Raw genomic sequence first — 8,697 nt, 5'->3', positions numbered from 1 at the left:
TTTGCTTTAATAGAAGAGGTGATACAGATGCCAACGCATTGAGTCGCCTGGAGCCACACTCCCTTGTGTGACCTGGCTGCACAGAAACTGCATGCCAGGGCGAGGCCACCCCTTCCCAATAGTACATTCCTGCATAGAGCAGCCCAATGAGATCACGATCCCATGCGTGTCGGGACACATAACTGTTCACTCCACAGCACCATTTGTCAAAACAGACAATCCTTTTTATTAAAATGGAAAATTCACTGCTGTTCACCATTCCCTTCCGCTTGACTTTTTTTTTCTTTGAAAAGCAGAGATAAATCCCAGTAGCACAATTAAAGCACTAGCTAAATATTACTTTGTTGGGCTTAACGATAGATTACAATGTGTGCATAATGACCCAGTTCTAGTAATATCATCTGATTTAGTAAGGAAATCAGAGCCTGCCATATGTTCCCCAGTAAGGTCTCAGAAATTCTTCTTCTCCTTCATGATGGATCAGCCAACTGCCGGCAAGACGATGCTGCTTGGTCCTGGAGCCTTATTGTTGAGCACCAAGCACGTAAGAGTCTTAATCACGACACACATTTCACCAGGCCACTTCTGAAGGAGAGCAGGAGGTGGATTAACAACCTGTCACCTGCCTGCTTCAAGTCCCTCTGCCGTTATGAACTGGTTCGTGCAGCCTCTGTATAGTCACTTACTAAACTGTAGGCTGAGCTTGAAAAGGAGAAGGAAAGGGAAAAAATGCCAGAATTTAACACTGGATTAAAGGAATTGTAGCTCTAAAAACAGGTATAGTCGCTCTAACATGTTAATAAAATGAGATATACCTGACAAGACTATCTTTAATTTTTAAATCAAAATTTAAATGTTGAGTGTAGAAAGTTCAATTTCAGAGCAAATGTAAATGAGAATTGTGTTACTAAGGTGTAATATCGACAAACATTATATGGTCTCATTCATTTGGGGAATATGAAAAATAGTGAAAGGGAATAAAAGGGAAAGGAGAAAAAATGAGTGGGAAATATCAGAAAGGGAGGCAGACCATGAGAGACTCCTAACTCTGGGAAATGAACAAGGGGTGGTGGAAAGGGAGATGGGCAGGGGGTGGGGGTGACTGGGTGACGGGCACTGAGGGGGGCACTTGATGGGATGAGCACTGGGTGTTACGCTATATGTTGGCAAATTGAACTCCAATTAAAAATTATGCAAAAAAAATAAAAATAAAAATTGAAGTGAAAAAAAGGTGTAATATTGATCTTAGGTATGTTAGGATTTGATAAGGTAAACTACTGATCCATTTGTCAGTATTCATAAGGAAAGAAGAAAAGATAAATAATTCAACAAATAATTATTGACTTTAGTATTTCCAACAACATTATACCATAACTGTGCAAATTGTTTCACATATTTAGCCAAAATTAAAACAAGGCTTAGTTCCTACAAAAATGGGAAAATTATCATGTATTATCATTTGTCTGAGAAGAGAGACTGTGATTCAAAAAAAAGGAAATAGTAGCAGGTATATAGGTTGAGTTGTTGGCTTTACTTTGGAACCATGTGAATATTTTATGCTTATAAAACAAAATTTAGTTTAAAATACTTAAATCCAAAAATACTAAAAGGTAAAACAAGACTAAGGCAAGAAGCATTGACCTGAGGTTTGGGCAGCACTCACAGCAGGTGGTCTGACCCAGTGGAGTTGACTGCCTGACAAAAGCGTGAACGTTCTCCTGGGACTCTAATGAGACCCAGAGTCTGCACATGTGACATTCATAATATCCAGGATTCAAACCAAAATAACTGACATACAGAGAACCAGGAAACTGATAGTTATTAAGGGAAATACAATGAGCCCATGACGGGTGCCTGACAAAGATGCTGGAGCCACCAGAAAGAGAGCTGAAAACAACAGGGATGAAACAGTGAGAGGAAGAAGGAAAATTAAGAAATTCTCAGCAGAAAAATAGGTGATAAAAAAGAAAGCAATGGAAAATTAGAACTGGAAAATATAATACCTAAAATAAAAGGACTCACAGAATGGATGAAGAGCAGAATGGTCGTAATGGAGGAAAGAATCCATCACCTTGGAAACAAGCCATGAGAATTATCCAGCTGAGGTGGACAGAACCTCAGTGGCCTATGGAATGCCAGTAAGGACAGACATATCTGCCTCTGGAGTCCAAGAAAGAGAAAGAAAATGAGATTGGGACACAAAATATTTGAGGAAATAATGCCTGAAATGCCAAACTTGGTGGAAGACATAAATTTACAGATTCCAGAGGCTCAGCAAGTCCTAAAAGCATAAAAATCGAAGAAAATCATTTTGGTCACATCATAGTCAAACTACTAAAATCCTAAGACACACAAAAATAACTTGCAAACAGCTGGAGAAAAAAGACCAATTATCTAGGGAGAGATGATGATTCAAATGACCACAGATTTTCATCTGAAACCACAGAGACAGTGGAAAAACACTTTTGAAGAATTATAAGAAAATAAATATTACACCCAGTTTTATATCAGTGGATGGAATAACCCAAATAAAAATTCTAGCAGACTTTTTGTCGTAGAAATTGGCCAGCTGATTCCAAAATTTATATGGAAATGTCAAGTGCCTTGAATAATCAGAGCAGTTTTAACATAAATAAGTTGGAGGATTGATTGTACTTTACTTCAAGACTTACAATTAAACTACAATAATGAAGGTAGTTTGTCTTGGTATTGGTGTGGGGGAAAAGTACACAGGTAGATCAACAGTATAGGAATAGTACAGAGGGTCTACAGGTAAGTTCAATCATATATGATCAATTGACTTTCGATAAAGGTGCCAAAATATTCAATGGGAAGGTGTTATTTCAATAAATGGTATTTAACTTCTGGGTTTCCCTATAAAAAATGAGTATGAACTGTTAGCTTTCAACACATACAGAATTTAACTCAAAATGAACCAAAAACTTTACAACTCCTAGAAGACCATATTGATGGAGCTGGGACAATTTTAGATTTCTTGCATAGAACACAAAGATCCTAAATTATTAAAGAAAGAATTGATAAATCAGACCAGATCAAATTTAAAGACTTTCGCTCTTTGAACGATACCACTGAGAAAGTAAAAAATACAAACCACAGAACAGAAGAAAACATTCACAACTGGTACATCAGATAAAGAGCTTTTGTCTAGAATATATAAAGTACTTTCACAACTCAATAATGAGAACTCTAATGACTCTAAAACTGGATGAAAGCTTTGAACAGAGGAGATATCTAGTAGTCTTGCCTTTTTGTGAACCACAAGCCTGATCCGATTTGAGGGAGGGGCAAGTGGGCAGCTGAAGTGGAAAGTGCACCCTGGTACCCAGGGCATGCCGCCACACCTTTGACCACCCAGAGTGTGGCTCTCATGGCCAGGGCGCTGCAAGACCCCACTGGCCTGGGGCAGCAGAGGGAGCCTGGATTTGGGGGCTCCAAGGCAGTGCAGGTCCAAATCTAGCACATCCCTGTGAGCAGGAGGCTTCCTCAGAAACACTCAGAAGTGACCTTTAATGATTGGCTGATAAAGGGAATTTTCACATGTCTGAGTCAGAATCCTGCTATTTCAAAGCAAGACTTTCAGAGTTGCCTTCTCCTTCCCAGGAAAGAGTAAGTTGATTATGTGTTTCATGGCTGCATCCCACATGGGACCCAAAGAGTTTGTAGGCAGAACCACAGAGTAAAGGGAAACATTTGTATTTTTTATCTCTGAGCTGCCCAAATAATCAACTTCTGCTGACTTCAATGATGGTGGCAACAGAAGGAATAGCTAAAGCATGAAAATTATTTTTGATACTTGTCAAGCTTTTTAACCAATGGACAGGAACCATTCCTGAAATCATTCCTTGGTTCTTCTAACCTGTGGCTTCTTAGCACTTGACTGTCTGCTGGACATCAGCCATATGTAAAATAACACAGCAAATGGGCATGTGGGGCCTGGCGCTCTGCCTGCTTCACTTTTCTGATCTTATTTCATTTCCTTGGGCACTTTTCCAGTGACCATTCACAGTCATGAATATCCCAAAAAAAACTGGTTTGACCTTACTTTATATTTTGGGGAAGTAGATGAGTAAAATTTGGGAAGTGTGTTCCTGTTTCTCACAGTGACTATTGTGGGAGGTCACAACTGATCCAAAAGAATAAAAAACTAAATAACGACTTCCTGATTCTTTCAGTCATTCTTTTGAAGGACGAAATCAAATATCTCCCTACAAAATACTTACTACAAGAAACAGAACACGGTCTTAAATAATTTTTTCAATAGGATGGATAAGGCCAGCCATCTAAAAATAGAATAGGAGTCAAGAAGAGGAAACCATCTGAATTTCAGAAAGACCACATGGGAATGGAAATGCACTTGCTGCATTTAAAACAATAGTTGGGGGATCCCTGGGTGGCGCAGCGGTTTAGTGCCTGCCTTTGGCCCAGGGCGTGATCCTGGAGACCCGGGATCGAATCCCACTTCGGGCTCCCAGTGCATGGAGCCTGCTTCTCCCTCTGCCTGTGCCTCTGCCTCTCTCTCTCTCTCTCTCTCTCTCTCTGTGTGTGTGTGTGACTATATAAATAAATAAAAATTTAAAAAAAAGAAAATTAAAAAAAAAATAGTTGGTCACCCACTGATCGAGTACTGCACAATATCAAATCAGTGGGTAGGGGATAAGAATTTCTTTCAGAAGCAAAAGCAAAGGAGAGAGAAAACTCAGAGTGAAAAGACCAGTGAGACTTAGGAAATTTAATGTACACATGATTAAACTTGAAGAGGCAAAAGCACTTAGAGAAAATAATCCATCAAATAATTTTTTAAAAAACACAGCTCTTTGTATGGTCTGAATTGTGTCCTCCCCAACTTCTTATGTTGAAGCCTAGCCCACAATAGCTCAGCATGTGACTTGTCTTTGGAGATGGGGCATCTCAAGAGAGGATTAAGTTAAAATGAGGTCATGAAGGTGGGCCCTGGTCCAGCTGGACTGGTGTCCTTATAGGAAGGAGGTTCTGGATTCACACAGAGCACCCAGGATACGAGCTCACATAAAAGCACAGGAGGACACACCAGGAAGGCGGCATCTGCAAGCCAAGGAGAGAGGCCTGGGAAGAAACTACACCTGCCTGATGTTGGACTTCCCTCCTCCAGAAGGGTGAGAAGAAAAATTTCCTCTGTGTAAGCCACTCAGTCCATGGTATCTTACTACAGTGATCCGCGTGGACTAATATATTTTCCTTAGTTAAAAACTCTTCTTCTTCTTCTTCTTCTTCACTCTGCAAATCAAAAGAGATCCCTCAGTTTAAAACAATGTAATAATACATAGGTGAACACCTAGCAAAATTTCAGAAACAATAATATAAACCTTTAGGCAGGAAAAGATATTATCTACAAACCGATCTTACTGGGCATGCAGTACCTACCAGAAACTAGAACGGTAGTTATAACAGTGTGGTGCCCGCAAAAGAACAAATAGATCAGTGGGGTAGAATGGAGTACCCAGAAGTAGACCCACATAAATATAGTCATGGATCTTTGACAAAAGAGCAAGGGCAATAAAATGGGACAACAGTAGTCTTTTCAACAAAAGGTGCCAGAACGACTTGACTTCCTCCTGCAGAAGAAAAATGAGTCTAAGCACAGACCTGTGCCCCTCACAAAAACTGAGTCAGAATGGATCACAGATCTGCACGTAAAACTTGAAACTATAAAACTCCTAGAAGATCACATAAGAGAAAACCTGGGTGATCTTGGGTGTGGCAATGACTTTTTAGATTCAGTACCAAAGACCCAATCCATGAAAGAGATAATTGATAAGCTTGACTCATTAAAATTAAAAACTCGGTTCTGCGAAAGACAGTGTAAGGGAATGAAAGGATTAAGCCACAGACAGGAGGAAATATTCAAGAAAGATACATTGATAAAGGGCTGCCGTCCAAATTATATCACATACAAACCAGTAAAACTCCGCAATGAGAAAACAAGCAGACTGATTAAATGGGCCAAAGACCTTAGCAGACACATCATCAAAAAAGAAAAACTTCCCTGGGGGAATGGCCCAGACCCAGAGCACTGACAACACCCACCCAGCGCTGACGGGGATGGGGAACAGCAGAACCCGCACTCCCTGCTGGAGGGGGTGCAGCATGGTGCCACCGCTGCAGAGGACTTTGTGGTTTCTCACAGAGCTAACCATGCTCTTAGCACACAGTCCAGCAACCATACACCCTGGTATTTAACCAAAGAAACTGGAGACTTGTGTCCTCACAGAAACATGCACAAGGCTGTTTACAGCAGCTTTGTTAATAATCAGCAGGGCACCTGACTGGCTCAGTTAATTAAGCATATGACTCTTGATTTGGCTTCAGTCATGACTTTAGGGTCATGGGATCGAGTCCCACATTGGACTCTATGGTCTACACTCAGCAGGCAATCTGCCTCAGATCCTCGCTCTCCCTCTCCTTCGGCTATACCCTTTCCCTGCTTGCACTCTCTCCCTCTCTCTCTGTCTGAAATAAATAAAGTCCTTAAAAACAAATAATAATCACCCAGATTTGGAAGCAACCAAGATGTTCTTCGGGAGGTGAATGGATTAATAAACTGTCATCCATCCAGACCACAGATGGAATATTATTCAGCACTAAAAAGAAATGAGCAATCAGGCCATAAAAAAGCACAAAAGGACTTTAAATGCATATCAGTAAGTGAAAGAGCAAATCCTAACTGTAGGATTTGCTCTTTCACTGTAGGATTCCAACTGTATAACATTCTGGAAAAGGCAAAACTGTGGAGACAATGAAAAGATGAGTGGTTGCAAGGGGTTGGGCTAGGGAGAGGATGCACCCAGGGCACAGGGGACTTTAGGGCAGCAAAACTACTGTGTGTAATGCCATCATGGTGGGTACGTGACATTATACATTTGTGCAGCTCACCAAGTGCCCACCACCAAGGGGGACCCCCATGTAAACTCTGGGGGACTATGATGCATCTGTGTAGGTTCACCAACTGTAACAGATGCTGGTACTGAGGAGCCATGCATGGGTGGGGGTCAGAGCGTCTATGGGAAATATCTGTACCTTTCCCTCAATTTTGCTGTGAACTTCTCTAAACTAATTTATATATTTAACATGATTTCAATGAAAATATTAATGGGATTTTTATGGAGCTTGACAAGTTGATATTAAAGTTACATATAAAGATATGCACATAAGAAGAGCTGCACTCAATAGCCAAACTACAGAAAGAGCCCAGATGTCCATCAAGAGATGAGTGGATAAACAAGATGTGGTCTGTATAGACAATGGAATATCACTCAGGCATCAAAAAAATCAAATCTTGCCATTTGCAATGATGTGGATGAAACTAGAGGGTGTTATGTGAAATGAAATAAGCCAATCAGAGAAAGGCAATTAGCATATGATCTCACTTGTATGTGGAATTTAAGAAACAAAACAGAGGATCATGGGGGAAGGAAGGGAAGAATAAAACAAGATGAAATCGGAGAGGGAGACAAACCATAAGAGACACTGAACTCTAGGAAACAAACTGAGGGTCGCTGGAGGGGACGGGGTCATCGGGTGACAGGCATGAAGGAGGGCACATGATGTGATGAGCATTGGGTATAAGACTGAGGAATCACTGATCCTTACCTTTGAAACCAATGACAGATTATGCTAATTAATTGAATTTAAGTAAGATTTTTTTTAATTTAAAAAATTTAAAAACCTGAATATTACGGCAGACATTAATTTTATATAAAAATTCTACCTTTTAAAAGAAAAAAGATAGCAAATATACCAGAAATTTAGTTATAATAAATTTTTTTAAAAAGAACAACTGCGGTGCTGGTGGAAAGGTAACATGGTAGTCACCATGGAAATAGTCAGCAGTCTCTTCCAGAACTAAAAATGGACAGACCAGGTGACCCCATACCGGAGTTCCTGGGCATTGGGTGCAGAGGTGAAGCTGCTCACGTCCCAAAGCCACACGGCCTCACACAGGCACACGCGTGCACACACACTGGGGAACCCCAAGTCCACTCCACACCCGTGTAACGTCCTGCAGTCACAACGTGACACTAGTTAGGCAAAATGCTGCGGGACCAGAAGGCTGAGGGAAGAGTCTGCAGGACCTTCCTGTAGGTTTTTGTTGCAATTTTCTCTGAATTTGTGATTATTTTTTAAGTCCGTATTTTGTAGCCATTCCCCACATGTCTCTAGGCAGGAGGTTGTGAAAGGGTCAGCAGGTAGTTGTCTGAATCCTAAGTTCCTATGACAAAAGCTGCAGAAGCAACTCAGGCACCCCCAGGGCACAAAAGGGAAGGTGCAGCTCTACTCGAGGGAAGGCACACGCTCCCCGGGGGACGGCATCCTTGCCGACAGAGCAGGGCCTGCCTGGCGAGCGGCTGTGGGAGCCACGGCGGAAGGACAGAGGCCAGGCTTCCTGCGTTCTGTTGAAGCCTGGACCTAAGCTGTCACCACAGACGGCGGCGGGCCTTCACCATGGGCAGACGGGTGAGTTTTACCCTGCATGTGCACAACAACCCTAGCCCAGTGTCAGCCTCCTGCCTTGAACCCACGGGCAGGCGAGGAGTCTCACGGGGCCCAGCGAAGGCTGCTGTTCACGCTCAGGGGCTCGTCTCTGCCCCGGCATCTTGGAATCCTGTGTCTCAGGGGCCGCTCCGGGGCCCTGCGCTCCGT

General features: G+C 41.9%; 1 long non-coding RNA gene across 1 annotated transcript; it reads right to left on the bottom strand.

Moving 5' to 3' along the window:
- Positions 1 to 202: 202 nt before the first annotated feature.
- On the bottom strand, positions 203 to 4,558 carry LOC144299328 (uncharacterized). The gene is made up of 2 exons (XR_013366073.1): positions 2,023 to 4,558; positions 203 to 702 (listed from the first exon to the last, which is right to left on the bottom strand). It is a non-coding gene; the product is annotated as an uncharacterized LOC144299328 (long non-coding RNA).
- Between the last annotated feature and the right edge of the window lie 4,139 nt (positions 4,559 to 8,697).

This window comes from Canis aureus, chromosome 1, assembly GCF_053574225.1.
Source record: "Canis aureus isolate CA01 chromosome 1, VMU_Caureus_v.1.0, whole genome shotgun sequence".
In the NCBI taxonomy this organism is placed as follows: Eukaryota; Metazoa; Chordata; class Mammalia; order Carnivora; family Canidae; genus Canis; species Canis aureus.
This window is presented reverse-complemented; position numbering and strand designations above follow the sequence as displayed.